The sequence below is a fragment of the Mus caroli genome, unplaced genomic scaffold (assembly GCF_978045245.1).
Source record: "Mus caroli unplaced genomic scaffold, Mus_caroli_1 scaffold_12, whole genome shotgun sequence".
Taxonomy (NCBI): domain Eukaryota; kingdom Metazoa; phylum Chordata; class Mammalia; order Rodentia; family Muridae; genus Mus; species Mus caroli.
In genome coordinates, this window is record NW_028227267.1 from 19,093,731 (window position 1) to 19,107,500 (window position 13,770).

At 46.9% G+C, this 13,770-nt stretch overlaps 1 protein-coding gene and 1 pseudogene across 2 annotated transcripts in view; one reads left to right on the plus strand and one right to left on the minus strand.

Annotated features, from left to right (window-relative positions):
• The window catches only part of LOC110288523 (uncharacterized), a 57,681-nt gene that overhangs the window by 2,965 nt on the left and 40,946 nt on the right, over positions 1–13,770 (plus strand). The gene's annotated exons all lie outside the window — the stretch shown is intronic.
• On the minus strand, positions 11,391–12,424 carry LOC110309663 (aldo-keto reductase family 1 member B1 pseudogene; annotated as a pseudogene).

Here is a 13,770-nt window from a genome sequence, read left to right on the forward strand (position 1 = left end):
ACTCGGGAGGCAGAGGCAGTCGGATTTCTGAGTTCGAGGCCAGCCTGGTCTACAAAGTGAGTTCCAGGACAGCCAGGGCTATACAGAGAAACCCTGTCTCGAAAAACCAAAAAAAAAAAAAAAAGATTGAGGTTTTGTGTTTTGTTTTGTTTTTTTGTTTTTTTTTTTCCCAGTGAACTTCAAGCCATCCCAGACTTCCCGTAGTCTGAACACTGCTGACACTTCCCTTGGGGAACACACCCATCCAACAAGTGTAAAAACAAATGATAAAGCAAGTACAGTGGCCAGGTGTGGTGGCCACGCCTTTAATCCCAGCACTTGGGAGGTAGAGGCAGGCGAATTTGGCCAGCCTGGTCTACAAAAACAAAACAAAACAAAACAAAACAAAACACCCAAAAAACCAAGTACAGTGATGCTAATGAGTCTGCCGAGCCAGCCCACTCCCAGAGCTCCTAGCTTCAGGCTGAACACCTTTGTGGCCAAGCATGGGCGAACAGTTTCACTCTACATCAACCTGGGCTCAAGAGACTGAGGGTCACGGCTGTTAAATTACGTGTCTGTGTCAGAACAGGTACAGACGCCCACAGAGGGTGTTGGATACCCTGGACCTGGAGTTACAGGCAGTTGTAACCACCCTTAATGTGGGTGCTAGAAACCAAACCTGGGTGCCCTGCAAGAGCAGTGAGTGCTCTTACATGCTAATCCATCTCTCCAGTGTCTGCAGCGTCAGCATGCTGGGTCAGCTGTGCAGCTGGTACACACCAAGGGCTCTGCATTCATCAGTAGCCTTTCCTCTTCGTCTCCCTCTCTCCTGTAGGCCTTGGGCTCTGACACAGAAATCCAAACTAGGAGTCATCAGGTCTGCCACCAAGACTTGGATCTAAAAAGCACCTCCCGCCCCCCAGAGGATTAGGATGCCCAGATGAGCTGGTTTCAGAGGAAGGATTTTTCTCAGTAATGCCAAGAATTGGCTATACTTGATAGGGCATTCTGATTTAGCTTAGCCAGGCATGAGATTGTAGAACAAAACGAAACCTAAATCCACAAGGATTTGTGCCGCTCAGAGCCAGTGAGCTACTTAATTACTTGAATTTAAAATAAGACAACAGGCCGGGCGTGGTGGCTCATGCCTTTAATCCCAGCACTCGGGAGGCAGAGGCAGGCGGATTTCTGAGTTCGAGGCCAGCCTGGTCTACAAAGTGAGTTCCAGGACAGCCAGGGCTATACAGAGAAACCCTGTCTCGAAAAACCAAAACAAATAAATAAATAAAATAAAATAAAATAAGACAACACAAAACCTGGCACTGGTGGTACATATCTGTAACCCAGAACTCAGGAGGTATAGGGAGGAGTATATGAGGTGAAGGCCAGACTTAAATTAATAAGTGAATAAATGAGTAACATATGCAATAGGATACTCATCTTTGTGAAATCACAGAGTGTGGGCCCATGCTCGGTGGGTAAAAATGCCTTCTGGTCTGTGTTTGCACCCATGTTGGGGATAGCTCTGACCTTCATAAGCACAATGTAGTGCACACACACACTCACACACACATGTACACACCACACATACACACATATGTACACACCACACATACACACATATGTACACACCACACATACACACACATACTCACACACACATAAAAGTAATTAAATTAAAAAATAAATCAATTGGAGCTGGAGAGACGGCTCAGCAGTTAAGAGCACTCACTGCTCTTCCAAAGGTCCTGAGTTCAAAGCCCAGCAACCACATGGTGGCTCACCATGAGATCTGATGTCCTCTTCTGGTGAGTCTGAAGACAGCTACAGTGTAATTACATACATAAAATCAATAAATCTTTAAATAAAAATAAATCAATTTGGTAGCACTTGGAAAGCAGAGGCAGGTGGGTTTCTGTGAGTTCGATATGGGTCTATATAACATGTTCCAAGCCAGCCAGAGCTACATAATAAGATTCAGTTTCAAAAAATTAATTATAAAAAGCAAAGTGATGAAGTATATAATGTAAATCATGAACACCCTCTGTCACTCGCTGTCCCTTCTCCACCACCATAGTCCCTGCAGCTTGGGGTCTGCTTCCTAGTGTCTGTCCACAAATTCTGTATCTATTTAGTATACATTCAGACATATCTAGAATGACAGATATTTTGTTTTTCCATTTATATTTACCTCAGTTATATCATTAGCTCTTGGGAGGCCATGAACAACTTGAGTGTAACTGCATCCATTGGACTCCTCTGAAGAGCAGAAGAAAGAGATGGATTGGTTGCTTAGCACAGAGGGCATGGCAGCTCACAACAGTCTCTAACTCCAGTCCCAAGGAGTACCCTCTTGTGGCTTCTGGAGGCACTGTGCCCATGGTGATAGGAATACACGCAGGCAAAACACCAATGCACGGAAAATAAAATTAAACTAACAATAATTCATTAATTAATTAAACAAACAAACAAATAAATAAAACTAAAAAGAAAGAGCTGCAAAAGCCCCCAGGAACGGATGCACACATCACTGTTTATCCAGGGTGTCCTCTATTATTAGTCCAAAACTAATAGACATGTTGTGATTGGCTTTCCACACTACGAAATCCCATTTTAAAAAGTATATATGTATTTTTATTTATGTATAGGAGTCTTGTGAGTGTGTGCTGCGTTTGTGAGGTTGACGGCAGGCGTCAGAAGAGGGAGTGGGATTCACCAGCTCGCCGAGCTGGAGTCCGAGTCAGTTGGGAGTCACCTTATATAGGCGCTGAGAACAAGACTCAGGTCCTCTGGAAGAGCAGCAGGGGCTCTTATCCACGGAGCCACCTCTCCAGCAGAGGACACATGTTGAACTAATATGCAGTTTCTAGCGCCAGAGGCAGAAGGGGAATTTGCCAATCAATATTTTAATGTTTGATTTCTCAGAGACACCATGGTACCAGGCCAGTAAGGAAGATTGTTTTCTCGCCCTCCACTAGAGGGCGCACTCTTCCCAGCGGTATGTTATGTCTGAGTGGAGATATTTTTTGTTTGTTTAGAGACAGGATCAGTATGGCCTGGAACTCTTAAGTAGACCAGGAGGCTTGGAACTCAGAGATCCACCTGCCTCTGCCTCCCATGTGCCTGGTTAAAAGGCATGTGCCGCACTATGCCTGTTGTTTTGTTTTGTTTTGTTTTGCTTTAAAGAGCTATCATTGAGGTAGGCCTTTATCATTTTGTCTCTCTATAAGGATGGTGCTGCAGGCAGTCATTCTTAGGAGCTGTCAGTTTAGGAGGGCCCTGAGGCCAGGGCCATTCTCCCACACTGGCTATTTAAGTTTTGATAGTTTGATGATGGAATAGGATGATACCCTGTTTTGGGTTTTATTTATATCCTGTTTATTGGCAGCTGGGCTTCACTGGCCTATTCACATACCATTTTCTGCTTTTCCTTTTCTTCTTTACATTTCTTGATAGTATGCTAATACCTTCTCTGTGTACTACCTACCTTGTCTCTCTGTCTTATATGATCTTTAATTTCAATTTCTTTAAAGTTCTCTCTCCTTTTTTTAATTTTTAAAATTATTTTTAATCGTGTGTCAGTGTGTGGAGATGCATACATGAGTGCAGGTTCCTTCAGAGGCAGAGCTGTCAGATGGCCCAGCAGTTTCAGGTGCTTGTGAGCAGCCTGATGTGGTACTGGGAGTGGAGGCTGGGTTCTCTGGAACAGCACCATATGCTCTTAACTGCTGAGCTATCTCTTTAAATTAATATATATATATTAATATATATATTAATATATATTGCGTGTGTGTGTGTGTGTGTGTGTGTGTGTGTGTGTGTGTGTGTATGTCTGCCTGTGCATGCAAGGGTCAGGAATGTCAGAAGAGGGAAGAGGGTATCATAGTCCCTGGAACTAGATATGGATGCTAGGAACTGAACCCAGGTCCTCTGCAAGAGCAGCAGGCCCTCTTAACTACTGAGCCATCTCCCTCGGCCCCAAAAGGAGGTGAGAGACAAAACATTGCTAATGGTAGAAAATTTTTGCTTGTTTTCTTACAAAACCCAGCAGAATAGAATGACAGGAATCACTCCATGGAGTTGGCAGAACAGCAGTGTTTCTGTTCCGTCACCCGCAGAAGTCACTCCAAACATTCCAAGGAATACTTACAGGACAATAGTAACTAGCCACTTCAAGGGCCTCCTGCAGCATTCTCCAGAAAGGAGCGCTGACATTGGAATGGGAGGTGGGAGTCAATGGACAAAACTAGAGGAATGGATATGCCAGGCAGCTGCTCGGTCGAGTGCAAGCTGGCTGGGCGCAGTGGGAGTGAGTGCCACCATTCATGATTATTCTGCCATTTTCGAAATATCTTCTCTGAACCTCATGCTCAGCTAAGACTGCATACATAGGTCTTAGCACAGCGAAGCAACCAGGTAGGATCTGTAGCCCTGTTTTTGATATTTGATATAAAATGTATTAAACAATCTGGGCACTCATGGCCACCCACAGAGGGAAGTGTTCTTTCTGGAGGAGCTACCCCATCCTGCGATGTTCCATTTCCCTGCTGCAGAAAGCCACAGAGAGTGGAATGTGAGGCTCAGAGGACCTCAGGGGTGGTCGTGGTTCGTCATTTTAGGGACTCCAGCAGTTTGCTCCAATGTCACCTCAGGACGTGCATGCTACAGACTGTTTTTGGGTCTCCTTAGCCTAGCTGCTGGAAGACACATGTCTGGGAATCTGGCAGGGGCTTGCTCTCCCTGCTCATGGCCAAAGGCAAGGGGCCAAGGGCAGCAGGAAATAGAGGCTGGCTGGACTTCTGGGCAGAGTGGTCGGGTGCGAGGGTCTGTCCAACTGGAAGAGCCTGGGTGGCTGTTGGAGGGGAGTGTGTGTCTGGAATGAACAAAGCCTTCTTGTCCTCGGCTTTTGGGCTTTTGGTACCAAGCAAGGATTTCCAAAGCCACAGGGAGGCCTGGGCTACAGGAGCCTCCTTGGCAGAATGAACATGGCCGGCTTCTCTGTGCACAAAAGGACGGCAGTGGCTGGCCAAGGCACACAGAGTTAACAATCAGAAAAGGTGTCTCTAGGTCGGCATGGACTTCTGCAGTGGGTTGGGAAATGAGGCAGAAGACTTGAAATGTTGAGATTTAGTGCTGTTGTTATTACTATTAATTATGTTGTTGTTTTGTTTTGTTTGTTTTTTGTGTAGTGAGAGGCCAAATCTTTTAAGTTCAAACTCCATTTTAGAGAGCCTGACCTAAGTTTGAACTCAAATAAACTAACAAACTGGTACCTAGCTTTAGTTTCCAAGTTGTCCCCCAATAAAACTCCAGTCTCTAGGCCAATCTCCAACAAGACCAGCATCTCCAGGTTATTACTCCAACAGATCTGCACCCCTGGGTTACAAGCCTATCCCTAGCCTAACAACCACCAATGTAGAAGGGAGCAGAAATTAAGTTTATGATATGGCCCAACACCAGCCATTTATGTTAAAGGTCACAGTAGCTTTCCAATTAGATACTTGTACATGTACTCCCTGCTTTCTGCTTACTATAAAGCCTTGCCCTGAGAGCTATTCAGGGCCCCCCCCCCCACAACCGTCTTGTGTGACAGTGGAGTGTTGGAGGGGCCCGAGCTTGCTCGAATAGAATAAAGACTCTGCTGTGAGTTGCATCAGATCAGCTTCTGTCTGTTTGTTGGGGGATCACTAACATTTCCCTGCCACTGCAGTAGCCTGGAACTAGCTCTGTAGACCAAGCTGGCCTCAAACTCACAGAGATCTGCCCGTCTCTGCCTCCCAAGCACTGGTATTAAAGCTGTGTTCCACCGTGCCTGGCTGAGACTTGGTGTTATTTATTTACTTATTTATTTATTTATTATATGTAAGTACACTGTAGCTGTCTTCAGATGCACCAGAAGAGGGCGTCAGATCTCATTAAAGATGACTGTGAGCCACCATGTGGTTGCTGGGATTTGAACTCAGGACCTTCAGAAGAGCAGTCAGTACTCTTAACTGCTGAGCCATCTCTCCAGCCCAACTTAATGCTTTTTAAAAGATGATTATTTATTTATTATTTTATTTTACTGAGACAGGATCTCATGTAGCCCAGGCTGGCCTTGAAGTCACGTAGCTGAGAATGATCTAGAACTTCTAATCCTCCTGCATTCAGTTCTGGAATTATGAAAGTATGCCACATGCCTGGTTTATAAGGTACTGGGGGTTGAATCCAGGTTTTGTAAATGCTAAGCAAACACACTACTTCCTGAGCTACAGTCCCAGCTGTTTCTGGGTCCCGAACACTCTCCAGTGGAAAGAGGTATAGGAAGATGAGGGGAACAAGAAGTGTACAGTGAGGAGAAGGGGGGATGCTAACAGTGGTGTGGTACCTGCTAGCTCAGCTCTGGGGTATTCACAAGGGGTGCTCCCAGTGTATCACAGAGCTAATCAACAAAAGCATGTTGTGAATTTCCCAAATGCTCTAGGATCCCCTGTAGAGATGGGAGGCAGCTGGCATCCCGCCCCCAGCCCTTAGAGAGTGTTCTCGGCTTCACTCTCTAGAGAGATTACCTCATTTTGATTCTTGGAGGTGGATGTTGTCATAAAAATGTTAGCTGTCTGCAGACAATGCTAGGATGACAGCTAGAAGAATCTAAGCCTTAGTTAATGTTAGTAATGGAGGCGAGGACTGGGTTCAAATCTCAATTGTCTTTACTGGCTGCATAGCCTTAGGCAGTCCCTCCACCCCCACCCTGCATCTTCATTGTCTCCGTTCCCAGGTAGGAGGATTGACAGTTCAAGGCCAGCCTGGGCTACAAAGCTAAGAACCTGACAAAACCAAAATACAGCAGAATTCCTTTGCCTGCCTCTGAGTCCTTTCCCTGTCATTCAGAGCCTGCAGCTATTCAGTCAGGCCCTTGCTAATTTCAGCTTTCCTCGGGTGCTCACATTCAAAGTCCCCAGGGAAAGAGGTGGCAGTGGAGGTGTGGCAGGGTTTAACTGCCCCATGACAAGGTCGCAGCAAACACTCATTCTTTTCCTTCAGGACCCGAGCTCTATGAAGTCTGCTTGCCAAGCCAACACACAAGTGCACACTTTTACAGGCCATCATTTTGTGCACAGACTTGGCGTAATGTTCAAATCAAAGCAAGCTAAGCAAACGCTTACCATTTCTTTCCCACGAGAACTTTCAAAATCCTTTGATTTTTTTTTGTTTGTTTTGAGATAGGATCTCTTCCAACCCAGGCTAGCCTTTGAACTTGCTCTGAAACCAGTATGACCTTGAACTCCTGATCCTCCTGCCTTCAACTCCCAGTCCCTGGACTACAGGTGTTTGTCCTCTATGTCCAGTTGTCCAGTGCAAACTCCTTTGTCTACATTTTGATTTTGTTTGATATGAGGACTCATTGTGTTGTCCAAGCTGGCCTCAAAATACCAAGCTCACTGGGTGCTGCCTCTAATCTCTGTATTTAGGAAGAGGTCGAAGTTATCTTTATCTACAAATGCAGTTTAAGACCACACACACACACACACACACACACACACACACACAACACACACACACGAGAGAGAGAGAGAGAGAGAGAGAGAGAGAGAGAGAGAGAGAGAGAGAGAACCCCCTGCCCCAGCCTTCCTTATAGCTGGGGCTATAGATGTCACTACACACACCAGGCTCTTCCAGGTTTTTAAGTTCTTTTTTAGAAGGTTTTGAAGAAGGGTGTGTGCACACAGTACACATAGGTGCGGGTACTGGGCTTCCAAGTGACTGATTTATTAGAGGGGAGAGGGTGCATAACCCAAAACCAAATGAAGTCCAAGATTACTCAGTGGTCTTCTGTGTGTGCCCGCCTCACCAGCAGCTAGGAGCAGTAGAGGGGACAGAACCACAAGTTCATGGCTAGCCTAGTCTATCTAGCAAAACTCTCAAATCAAAAAAACAAATAAGCAGGGCTTGAGAGGCAGAGGCAGGCTTGAACTCTATGAGTTCAAGACCAGCCTGGTCAACAAAGGGAGTTCCAGGATAGCCAGACCTGTTACACAGGGAAACCCTGTCTCAGAAAACCAACCAACCATCCATCCTGCCAATCAAACCAAACCAAACCAAATCAAAAGTCTTTTTTTTTTTTAAACCAATGCATGGGATGGCAGCTGATAGTTTACAAATAAGGGGATCCTCAGTCAGGTAAGTTTAAATTTCTACCTTAAATGGTTGACAGTCCCTGCAAGGCAGGTCAATTGGTCACTAGGTGATGTTAACTCCATACTGTCCCCCACCCCATCCCCTCTGGACAGTGGAGCCCTGGGCAAGTCATGGCTCTCTTTTGTATCCTCCCGCTAGGGAGAGGCTAAAAGAATTTATCCTCCCAGCCGGGCTTGGTGGCGCTCGCCTTTAATCCCAGCACTCGGAAATGAGCCCTTAATGCCTGCTGGGCTGCCAGGGAACCGTGCAGTACAGAAAGGATCCAGAGTCTCCAGAAAAAGAGAAGGTAAAAGAAAGAGAGGGGCCAGCCATGGCTACATGGAGAGAAGGGCGGAAGAGAGGGAGAAGAAAGCTAGAGATGAGAGTAAGAAAGGTGAGAGCTTAAGAGAGCGAGGAGGAGCCAAGCAGCTCCGTTTATAGTGAGTGGGCTGGGCTACCTTGCTGTTGGCAGGTAACTGTGGGGAGGAGCAGACCTGGTTATTGTCAGGTAACTATGGGGGTGGAGTCTAACTAGAATGCCAGGAGCTTGGGGCTGGCTTACAGTTCCATTGGAGGTTCCGTCCATTGTCGTCATAGTGAGAAGCACGGCAGCATGCAGCAGGCATGGTGCTTAGTGAGCCTTCTAATTCTTGATCTGCAGGTAGCAGAAGGAGCCTAACTGTGTGTATTACACTGGGCATAGCTTGAGTATAGATAAGATCTCAACGGCTGCCTCCAGAGTGACATACTTCTTCGAACAAGGCCATACCTCCTAACAATGTCCTTCTTTTTATGGGCCAGGCATTCAAACACATGAGTCTATGAGGGCCACCATACCTGTTCAAACCACCACACACCCCTCACAGCTTTTCTTCCTTAGCCCTATCTTTATGTCTCATGTGAACAGTTTCTGACTCTCCCAGGAATGACAGAGTCCTTCCTGGTCTTGCAAAGGATCCAGGTTTGGTTCCCATCATTCACACCCTGTTACATCAGGAGGCTCACAACACCCTGTAGCTCCAATTCCAAGGTATATCACGCTTGCTTTCTGGTCTCTGGAGGGTTTCTGCACGTGGTGGGCATAGATTCACACAGGTACACAGATATTCACATAAATAATAAAAACAAGGAATCATTTTTTTAAAAGACTGGAAACCCAGGGTATTAGAGATTCTCTCTGACATCTCTCAGTGGTACATACCATAGCGATTTCTCCTGCTTCAGCTGGAAAGCGCCATCTGCCTTTGGGTATTTCTGAAGTACTTGAGCTGATTAGTTTTCACAGTGTCCACTCAGGAAGGCTGTGTAGCCTGCAGCCTATGTCAAATAAACTCATCATCGGCTGCAGGAACAGTTTCCAGCCTTGTTCTGAGGTTTTCTGCCTGAGGTCCGACTGAATCTGGAATTAGACTCAGAGTCACATCATGCCTTGGAACTTGTGGGGTAAGGGGATGAGGGGGAAAGGGGATAGGGGGATGAGGGGGAGAGGGGATAGGGGGGTGAAGGGGGGAGGCGGAGAATCCCTGCAAGTGGCATGGCTGGTAGCAAAATTACCAGGAAAAGATGAGCGTGGAGCTCAGGTTATGGTGGGTGTAAGCCACTTGTGTGGGTGCTGGTAACCAAGCTTGGGCCTTATACATGACTCCTGAGCTATTTCTCTCTAGCCAGCTATTCCCCTAGCCTGTTAAGTGGACTCTCGATGTCTGCCTTGACCCTGACTGAGGATGGGTGTTTTCTGGTTGACAGTTCTTGGAGGGCAATGTGCAATTATTGGTCTGTTCCTTTTAGTACAGCAGAAGGTACCTGGTGGCTAGTTACAGATGAGTTGTTTGGGGCCGTCCTCCTCACAGTGAGGACTGGAGGTTCCGAACACTGTATGGACATGCAGGGGAGAGTCCTAGGCATCCTTACTTCTACCCCAGGAGTCTCAGAGCTACTAACATGAACTTGGACTGGTGTCTCAGACTCAGTCACATCAGCCTAGTCATCCCAAACTGCATGCCTGACCTAGCCTCTCTTCCTCATTCTGAAGATTTAACTCCTAATGTGAGAAACCAGAAGCATCATTGGAGTCACCTACAAAGTCCCAGGGGACAGTGCACAGTGGTCACTCAGTACTCAAGTCAAGTTGGCACTTACTTTCCTGCTGGATGCCATTTCAAAGAGGCATCTCAAAGGGCTCTTTGTTGTGGGAAACTGCTAATTAAGGTCAAAGTCTACCATTGATTGGATAGCCTTCTGGGGCTTGGCAAGTAATGGGGGAATCCTTCATTATCGGGGCTTCTCCTTTTCTGATCTTGTCTAGGGAATCCTAAGCCCACACATATGCCTCTTCCAGAGGAATGTCACATAGCCTCAGTTAGACTACAGGGTCAATTTCCTTTCTCCAGTTAAGACCTATTCAGCCAGCACCTATGATTCCTGAAATACTTTCCCATGCTAATGAGGCATTTTAGTACCCTAAGCCTTCAGTCTGCCAACGCTGTATAAGCCTTGACTCACCCTAAGTAAAGGTGATCTGCATCCTGATGGCTGGTCCAGATGTGGTCACTGGCCATACACACTCAGCCCCCAACCCATCATCTCTGCTCCCTTTTCCTGCATGGATCATATCAGCTGACAATCCACAAACGTAGGGAGAACCACACTTTGTTCTAAGCAGTGGAATAATTTTCATAAAAGGAATTGGATAGTGGAGTCTACTTCAGATTTGACGCATTTCACTGTGAATGTACAAACACTGGGAATGACTCTAAGGCCTGGTTAGTCGTCACCAGGTACCCTTGTTACAGGACCAGGCTTTGGAGCCCTGGGTCTGGGCCTGGGCTTTGGAGCTGTGAGGTTTGGGCTTGGTTCCTGGTTTCCTTACTTGCTAGTCCTTGCTTTTGTTTTGATTTTTTTTTTTTCTCACAAAAGCAGTTTTTATTTGAGGCAAGGAGAAGTCTGACCCAAAGGATTACAGTTCTAAGCACTCAAATTTAAGTGTGAGTGGCACGGCTTGGGCTCTAAAGCTTGCTTCTCTTTGGTTGGAAAGGGTACTCGTGTTAAAGTCCTCCAGGTGGGTAAGAAGAAAGACCAAGGAAGGCTGGAAGAAACACCTTGGCTACTGGTACTGCCCTCCAGATTCTACATCAAACTAACTCTCACCATCTGTTTTGCAAGGTGCCACCTAGTGCAGAAAGACACAGGACACTTGCAAGGGCAGATGAGGCAGAAAGAACAGGTGCAAGTCACTTGAGGAGGAGCAGGGATCTGCCCGCCACAGCTTCAGACTTCGGTGTGGAAGGGGTAATCCTTGTGTTTGGCACAGCTCATCAAGGTGCACACCCTCCAGTTCCTGTTGTAGCTGAGTAGAGTGGCCATGTCCTCACTGCTCAGCTCAAAGTCAAAGACCTTAAAGTTCTCAGCAATGCACACAGGTGTCACAGACTTGGGGATCACTACCAAGTTCCTCTGAATGGGGAACCGGATCAGCACCTGGGCTGTAGTTTTATTGTACTTGGCTGTAATTGCTTTGATCCTGGGATCCTCCAGGAGAGACAGGTCTTCAGGCTTGGCCCAGGGCCTGTCAAGAGAACCAAGGGGACTGTATGCTGTCACCACGATGCCTTTGCTGTGGCAGTACTCAATCAGCTTCTCCTGAGTTAGGTATGGGTGGCACTCGATCTGGCTCACTGCAGGCTTATATTTTAAGCCAGGTTTGTTCAAGATCCTCTCAATCTGAAGAGGGTTAAAGTTGGAGACACAGATTGCTTTCACCAAACCTTCATCCACTAGTTGTTCCATAGCCGTCCAATGTCCACAAAATTGGCATCACTAGGAATCACGTTCCCTGAGGCATCAAGTGGGAAATAGTCGGGCCCAGGCTTGAAGCCCGTTGGCCAGTGAATAAGGTAGAGATCCAGGTAGTCCAGCTTCAGGTCACTCAGTGTCTTCTGGAAGGCTCCTTTCACCATGCTCTTGTCATGGAACGTGCACCACAGCTTGCTGACGATGAAGAGGTCCTGGTGCTTCACCACCTGCTCCTTGAGCTTCTCCTGGAGGGCCACCCCCACCTCCTTCTCATTCTGGTATACCTGGGCGCAGTCAATATGGCGGTGCCCCAAGTCAATAGCAACCTTCATGGCCTCAGTCACCTGGCCAGGAGGGGACTTCCAGGTGCCCAGGCCCAGGGTGGGCATCTTGGTGCTGTTGTTGAGTTCATGTGCAGCTGGCCATGATCGCTGCACATTACAAACCCGGTTGCTTGTTTTGATTTCTTGAGAAGCATCTCAAATTAGGTAGTCCAGGCTAGTCAGAATTTGATGTGTAGCCCAGGCTGATACAGTCTTTTAGGGTTTCTGTTGCTGTGAACAGATTCCATGGCCACGATGACTCTTATAAGGAAACATTTAATAGGAGCTGGCTTATAGTTCAGAGATTTAGTCTATTACGATCCATGTCAGGAAGCATAGGGGAATATGGTCAGACATGGTGCTGGAGAGGTCGCTGAGAGTTTTACATTTGGATTGGTAGGCAGCAGGAAGAGAGTGAGATACTGGGCCTGGCTTGAGCATCTGAGGCCTCCAAGGCCCACCTTTCAGTGACACACTTCCTCCAAAAAGGCCATACCTCCTAACAGTGCCACTTCCTAAAGGCCTATAGGGGCCATTTTCACTCAAACCACCATAGCTCTCGTGATCCTCTTATTTCTTAATTTCTCAATGCTGGAGTGTTTCAAGTTGGACGAACTGGGCTAGCAGTAATGTTTTTTGTCTCATATTTGCAAATATTCAGCATTTCTCACAGGCAGCTTGGTGAGATCAGGGATCTGGCTGTGCCCAGGGGTTAACTTGGTATTTATTATACCAGAGGCAGGCACATCTGCTGGCACAACCCCTGGCACACAGCGAGTGTCCAGTCGAGTTTGCTTTTACTAACATAGAAGCCATTTTGTGGGACTCTGCTGATTCCAAGGACAAGATGGGATTGCATAAGAAGCCCTCCTCGGGGGGAAGGTATGTCTCAATGCAGTCCTGACACCATGCCAGGGTAACAGTAGTGACACATAAATCACTGGAATTTCATGATGTATTTATTTCCAGTTTCTTGGGAAATCGGCTAACACTTGGAGCATAAGCCTCTGAGCCCTGGCTGTGCAGATGCCAACGCTTCCTAAAAGCTGTAAACATCCTGGGCTGCTAAGAAACCCTGGGACCTGCAGAGCGCTTATGTTATTTGTGCATTGCTATGGATACGGATACACGCAAAGGCAGGCGTCAGGAACATGGACAGGATGCAGGGATTTAAGGCAGCTAATGACAGGGACCGTTCTCCCTGCAACATATTTGGGTCATGAGGCAGACTGCTGAGAACATGACTTTGGATGGTTCACTCCACACTCAAGACAGGCAGCTTGGGGAAATGTTGAGAGGTGTGTGTGTGTGTGTGTGTTAAGGGGTTGGGGGTGGAGGATAGGGGGACGTAGTGTCAGTGGACAGCCTGCAGGAGTCGGTTCTTTCCTTCCACCATGTGGGTACTGGGCTTAAATTTAGATCATTAGGCTTGGTGGTGTCTTTCCATGCTGAGCTGTCTCACCAACCCCTTAAATTATGTGGTTTAATGCCATCCTAGTTAAATTGATCAAAATGA